The sequence below is a fragment of the Miscanthus floridulus genome, unplaced genomic scaffold (genome assembly GCF_019320115.1).
Source record: "Miscanthus floridulus cultivar M001 unplaced genomic scaffold, ASM1932011v1 os_1275_2_3, whole genome shotgun sequence".
NCBI lineage: Eukaryota > Viridiplantae > Streptophyta > Magnoliopsida > Poales > Poaceae > Miscanthus > Miscanthus floridulus.
Window position 1 is genome coordinate 26,814 of NW_027097627.1, and position 6,592 is coordinate 33,405.

Below are 6,592 nucleotides of genomic sequence, written 5' to 3' on the forward strand. Positions count from 1 at the left end.
GTTGCGTTCTTTGTCTGTTAATAACCATCAACGTTTGATGGTTATTAGCTCCACCTCTTTGGGTACCCCAGTATTTGGTCCCCGATAGTATGCTTCAAGGAAATGTTTTACTTTTGACCTTGTTGACTGGTTCATGGAAAGAGACATTAGTTAACAGCTTCTCGATGCCTAAAAGTACCTCCGGTTTTCTGCTCATAATTTTACTGACTGTAAAATATAAAAAATATTTGCTGAAATAATCAAAAGCAGTGTTACCCCAACTATACTTGCATATGTGAAGGGGAAGCACTTCAAGTTTCATTTTCTTCAGACTCCCATATAGACTGTAGTAGGGGAAGCACTTCAAGTTTTCTTTTCTTCTTTGACTAATTCCAGACTCCTATGTAGACTGTAGTAGGGGTCTAGGGGAAGCACTTGAAGTTTCCTTTTCTTCTTTGACTAATTCCAGACTCCCACGTATATTGTAGTAGTATAAGGTGCAATGTGCATGGTTTGTCAGACTAATTAGTATGCTGATGTCGAGCTTATTGGTCATGTATTATTTCATTTCATTCTGGGTGAATTTTTTTCCTTGTTACCTTCTGTAGTGCTTGGCCTAGTATTGAAATGTTTGAATTTCCGGATCATTTTCTACCACCATGTTGTTCCATCCAACGAAATGGTGAAGGGCGAATTTGCTTTTCTAGCCAAAGGACCCAAGGTCCTACCTTGTATCACCATCAGAAGTTCTTCGATTGGAAATCCTCCTATTGTAGGATATCACGTCAGTCATTAAATACTTCTGTTAATGCTTCGGGGCAACAGCTGCAGTCTGAACCTGAAGCACATGATTCTACAACCATCTGGAGGGCAATGTCATCTTCTCTAGATGCATTTTACAGATTTTCCCGGCCACATACTGTCATAGGAACAGTTAAGTCATGTTGCTGTACTGTTTCATTCAGATGATCCTCCAGTAATATGTCCTTGTGTTGTTCTTTTGTTTTCTCTTCATTGATCAAGAGATTTTGCTGGTGTAAGCAGGCATTAAGCATAGTCTCAGTTTCCCTTCTAGCTGTCCAGAGCTTGTCTGATATATCACCTTTGTTCCTCACTGGTTTGCTGGAGGTAGTGAAACTTTGAGCATCCCTATCCTTTCATTACCAGAAAGATATATTGTTTCATTGTGCCGCTTTGTACTCTTATGTAGGCAGTGGTAACTGCCCTTTTCATGAATATATATATTGTTGGACTAAACCAGTTATTCGACATTGAGATAGACAAGGTATTTTGAATTCACTGTAATCTCCATTAAGTACCTTTTACTACCATATTAATAACTGCTAGGAGCTAATGTTTGTACTTCTCCAAGTTAACAAGCCAACTCTTCCATTGGCATCTGGGGAATACACCCCTGCAACTGGGGTTGCTATAGTTTCAGTCTTTGCTGCTATGGTAACTATGCTCTCAATATGGAAGAAATTGACATTGTGCTTCATGTTGTATTTTGACCTCACTTTCTGGATATATTGATACTGAGATGCCTAAAGTAGTAGTTCAAACTAAATGGTATGCTCTTTGGGGTATTCCTATTAAAGTTGTAGAAAGTTAGAAAGCAATAGGGAAAACACCACACACCCCTAAGGTTTGGGTGACCTTTTATTATATATCCGGGATACAGCTTGTGTTATAACAAGAGTACAATACAACTATACAAGCCATAGTCAAACTCTATCTCTAACAGAAGTATCGAGTATTGATCTTTGTAAATAATGGTGCTCTCAATCTCAGACAATGAGATCAAGTATTTCAGGGGAAAAAGTTTCAGTATTAAGGACTCTAAATTAATTGGTGCAAAATGACTACTTGATTAAGCAATTGGAAGTCTTCCTCGTTTTTTCTACTTCTAAATTTCCAATGAATTATGAATATGTATCGTAAAATTGTAGTTCTAGGATCCCCATTTACTAGGTTATGTGAAACAATTAGATTTAGTCACTTATGTCAATGGTTGTGTAGATTTGCGCTAATCCTGGTCAGGACCTTGAAAAGTTATCCTGAAATTCTTCACTGATCGTCTATCAGACTGATTTAACAATGTGCCATGTGTATTGCAGAGCTTTGGCCTTGGATGGGCTGTTGGATCACAACCTCTATTTTGGGCTCTTTTCATAAGCTTTGTCCTTGGAACTGCATATTCAATCAATGTAAGAGCTCGTGTCTTTGGGCCCAGTAGTTCTAGTTATCAAACTAGCTAGGGATTTTGGTATAAGTAATGATTCCTGGCTCGTTTATGGGATTTCTTAATGTTATTGATGGTTCATTGGTTCTCTTGTGCATTGCAAAGGATTTTTTATGTAAACTGCAATATGAAAGTTTAATTTATATTCCATTTGACTTCTGTAAGAACTTCTTTTCCATTTCTTAAAGTTTGGTTTTGTTTCAACGACAGTGTTGAATGACTCACATGCAAACAGGCAAGTTTGCCTACTCCAGCAATAACACAGTTAAACAGCTTAACTATAGGAGAAACATTAGACACTCCGAACTAACGGCTTCATGTCTAGGGAAAACTCATTTTTCAATTATAGAAGCACTAAGTAATTAAATGCTTACACAATCCATACTGCTTTAACTTTCACATATCATGAAAGGTGATGCAAACTGAGAGGCATCTGTAAATGGATCGGAAGACTAAATGGGCTTTACAAATTTAACTGCTGAAGCATGTGACCCACATGTCTCAACGTAGATGGGCCATAATGGACCATGGAGAGAAAATAAGGTTTGAAAATGAACCATAGCCCAAATCTAAGGTGGCAGTATGGTACTATTCACTTCAAAGAACATGTGGTAGTTTTAGATAGTCCTGATTTTTCTTAAATGTTCTACTCCTTGGACATATGTATTAAGGGACATTTTTTTTTCTTCATTGGAAGAACATGGACAACTTCTTTAAAAGTACATGAACAAATTATGTAACTTATCATGCCCTTTCTGGCATTATTTTTATTATTTAAGATAGTACCAATTTTTGTGTGCAGCAGTTGTCACTACTTGAATTACCTAAAGAAACTGTAATTTGTGTCTTTGGTCTTTACAGCTGCCGTACCTTAGATGGAAGAGATTTGCTGTTGTTGCAGCACTCTGCATATTAGCAGTTCGTGCAGTGATTGTTCAGCTGGCTTTTTTCCTCCACATTCAGGCAAGTCTTCCTGTGGTGTCTTAGAAATTCTCATGTGGACTTTTCTCTGAAACTCAAATGATAACTGCAGTGTATGGTTTGTGTTGTCTATTTCCTGAGTCCTGTCCTAACTGTCTGTCCATAATCTACCAGACTTTTGTTTTCAGAAGACCGGCGATGTTTTCTAGGCCACTGATATTTGCAACTGGATTTATGACGTTCTTCTCAGTTGTAATAGCACTATTTAAGGTAATAGCGAGTCATATGGAATATAACTCCTTATGATATCTAGCAAAAGTTTTGTCTGCTCTGATATCCACTCTAAATCTTGATCACTCTGTGCAATATCTTAATGCTGTATATTCATCTGCAAACAAAATGCTCCTACTTTTCCACTGAATGAAGTTTGCCATTTCTTGTAGGATATACCTGATATCGAAGGGGACCGCATATTTGGGATTCGATCTTTCAGTGTCCGGTTAGGTCAAAAGAAGGTTAGTAGGGTTAAAATAAATGTTAAGAGAGCTAACACCTGGAGTCCTGGAAATACTGATATGAACTTGCAAACAGGTATTCTGGATCTGTGTTGGCTTGCTCGAGATGGCTTACAGCGTTGCAATACTGATGGGAGCTACTTCTTCCTCTTTGTGGAGCAAAACAGCAACTGTATGTGCCACTGGTTTCTCCTAGTTTTCCACAGCAATTCCAATGAACGGTTTTATGATTGGTTAATAATGAATGGGTCTGAGCTTCTGTGTGAGCATGACTGCAACCACGCGATTATATTCTAGCTTTTTTTTCCCATTTTCCCCTGGGAATCTGATGGCTATAGTTGAAAAGAATTCGTCTGCTTTAGCTCGATCGTTATGAATCTTGGTTTTCCATTTTGTTACGAAACTTCCATGACGCATTTTGCAGATTGCTGGCCATTCCATACTTGCTGCGATCTTATGGAGCTGCGCGCGATCTGTGGACCTGACGAGCAAAGCTGCAATAACATCCTTCTACATGTTCATCTGGAAGGTAAGCCTTGCCTCCATTCCCGATCGTTCGTTGGCCCAGTTATCTCTTCCTCTTTTGAAATCGAAACCCCTTGCCGTGTGGTGTGGTGCCTACTGTCCTGCTGCCCAGCTTAATCACCCTCACGATCTGTCTGCACCCCCTTGAATGAAATCCCGAAACCGTTAAACCGCGTTGATCAGTTACTGACCATTTACTCCCCACGTGGCTCCGCAGCTGTTCTACGCGGAGTACCTGCTCATCCCTCTGGTGCGGTGAGGCGTGTCGAGGCGACAGGCGAGGCGAGGCGATGCGATGGATCGGCGAGTGCCGGGGCCGGGGCAACAACTCCACGGGAGAACTTGAGTGCTGGAGTAAACTCCCGTTTGAAAGTTGAAGCATGCACCGGGCAGGCAGTCGATGGATGGATGGCTACGGATGGCGCCCAACAGCATGTTCCGTTTGCTCGTATACGATTGTGGATTATAAATTAAAATAGTATTTTTCTTTCACACCAAACCAACCAGCAGTACATAATCCACAATCCTTTACGACGAAACGAATAGTCTGCAAGATAATTCCCCTGTGCTTCCACGGAGTACTACTTCACTACTACACGCTACTTGATGACATCCCATATGTCCGGGGTGACTTGACCGGATCGTCTCTGCCAAGAGATTGCACAACGTCCAACGCCCAGCACCATGTTCGCTTCATCGTGTCAATCATACTTATCAGTTATGATATAGTATTTTTCTTTTACAACAAAATAAAATTAGCCAGCTTATAAACCACGTAAACGATCAAGCTGGAGTTGTTAGCCCGTAGGCCTTGCTACCACTGCCAGTAATGATACTACTCCTACTAGTCCTTACCACGTCGGCTGAGCTCAACGGCGTGCTCGTACGTCCATCTGCGCCTTGACTTGTGCAGTGGGCGTAGTAGCTAGCATATAGCATGAATGTATGGTGCGTCACGGCCCGACGGTTCGTCAGTCTGGGCCGTGTTACTTGTCCCGAAAAAGATCGCCTGTCAGAGATCCGGATTGCCTCGCTGCAGTCTGCTGGTGCGCATTTGCATTGCCCGCGATACGTGGCTACCTTAAATTTCACTATACACCCGCATCGATCGCGTCGTGTTAGACTGTTAGCATCCGGTACGTGTATCTGCCGACTGCTGCGGCACTCACCCGGAGATACCTGCCGTGGCCATTTTCGCATCTGGAGCAAGTCCACGCGCATTCAACGCAATCCTCGTACATATGTGGTGTGGAACATTTGGATACAAGAGCTCTCACTCATGGATACAAGATATAGTTTAGTACTCTCTCAATTTCCAAATTATAAGTCATTCTAACTTTATCGGAGAGTCAAGTATCTCAAGTTTGACTAAATTTATATAATAAAATAGTACGGAGTAACATTTATGATATCAAATAAGTATTATTATATTCTTTATTAATTATATTTTTATAGAATAGCTTCGATGTTAAAAGTCTTTGTAATTCTCTCTATTATTTTAATCAGATTGAAGATGCTTTGACTCTCTAAGAAAATTAGAATCACCTATAATTTGGGACGGAGGGGAGTAGCTAAAAGACTTGAGATCCAAACAGGGTCTTAGCTCAAAATACTTCACATCTTTTGTGTTGTCATTGTGTGGGTGGCATATTTGAAAAAGAAAGGAAACTACCTTGTCTTTCAAAAAACAGAAAGAAAAAACTAAATGACGTTGGTTTTAAAGTACACGAATCTAAATTTGCTCCAACAAAAAATCAAACCTAGAAACTAGAATCTAGAGATGCTACTAAAGCACTATATAACCGCTATATTAAGACATGTCTCACTCTCACCTAGCGCTGGCGCAGGAGCTAAGATTGTTGGGCCATGGCCCATGTTTGCTCTTGTTTTTTTTAGGGGCCATGTTTGCTCTTGTTTGTAGGCTACGCTCTGTATATTTCCTTTTAAGGTCTCTTTGTATCTAGTAGTCTAGTAACATGAAAGATAAAATACCTGCCAATTTGCTTAACAAAAAATCATGTGATGTAGATGACCATATTAAATGGAGTACTCACTCCGTCTCTTTTTAATAAGTCAAACGTAATCAACTCTGACCATGTATATATACAAAAAGCTATTAATATTTATGATATAGAATTAAACATCATTAGATAGATCGTTGAATTACTTTTATAGTAAATTTATTTAGAGATATAAATATAGCTAATATTTTCTACAAATAAACTTAAGAAAGTTTAACCGACACCTAAACCATGACGATAAATAAAAGAGATAGATGGATTACCATGTAAGCAAAACCTTACGTTTCTTTTCTTTGTTATTATATGTTACCTAATGACCAGTATAGGACTAATCTACGTACTGACGGGTGGTCCGGCCTACCCTAGTCTGGTCCTCTATTTAGAGCAAC

At 39.7% G+C, this 6,592-nt stretch overlaps 1 pseudogene; it reads left to right on the forward strand.

Annotated features, from left to right (window-relative positions):
• The first annotated feature begins 313 nt into the window (after positions 1 to 313).
• LOC136533878 (probable homogentisate phytyltransferase 1, chloroplastic) lies at positions 314 to 4,464 on the forward strand (annotated as a pseudogene).
• The last annotated feature ends 2,128 nt before the right edge of the window (positions 4,465 to 6,592 follow it).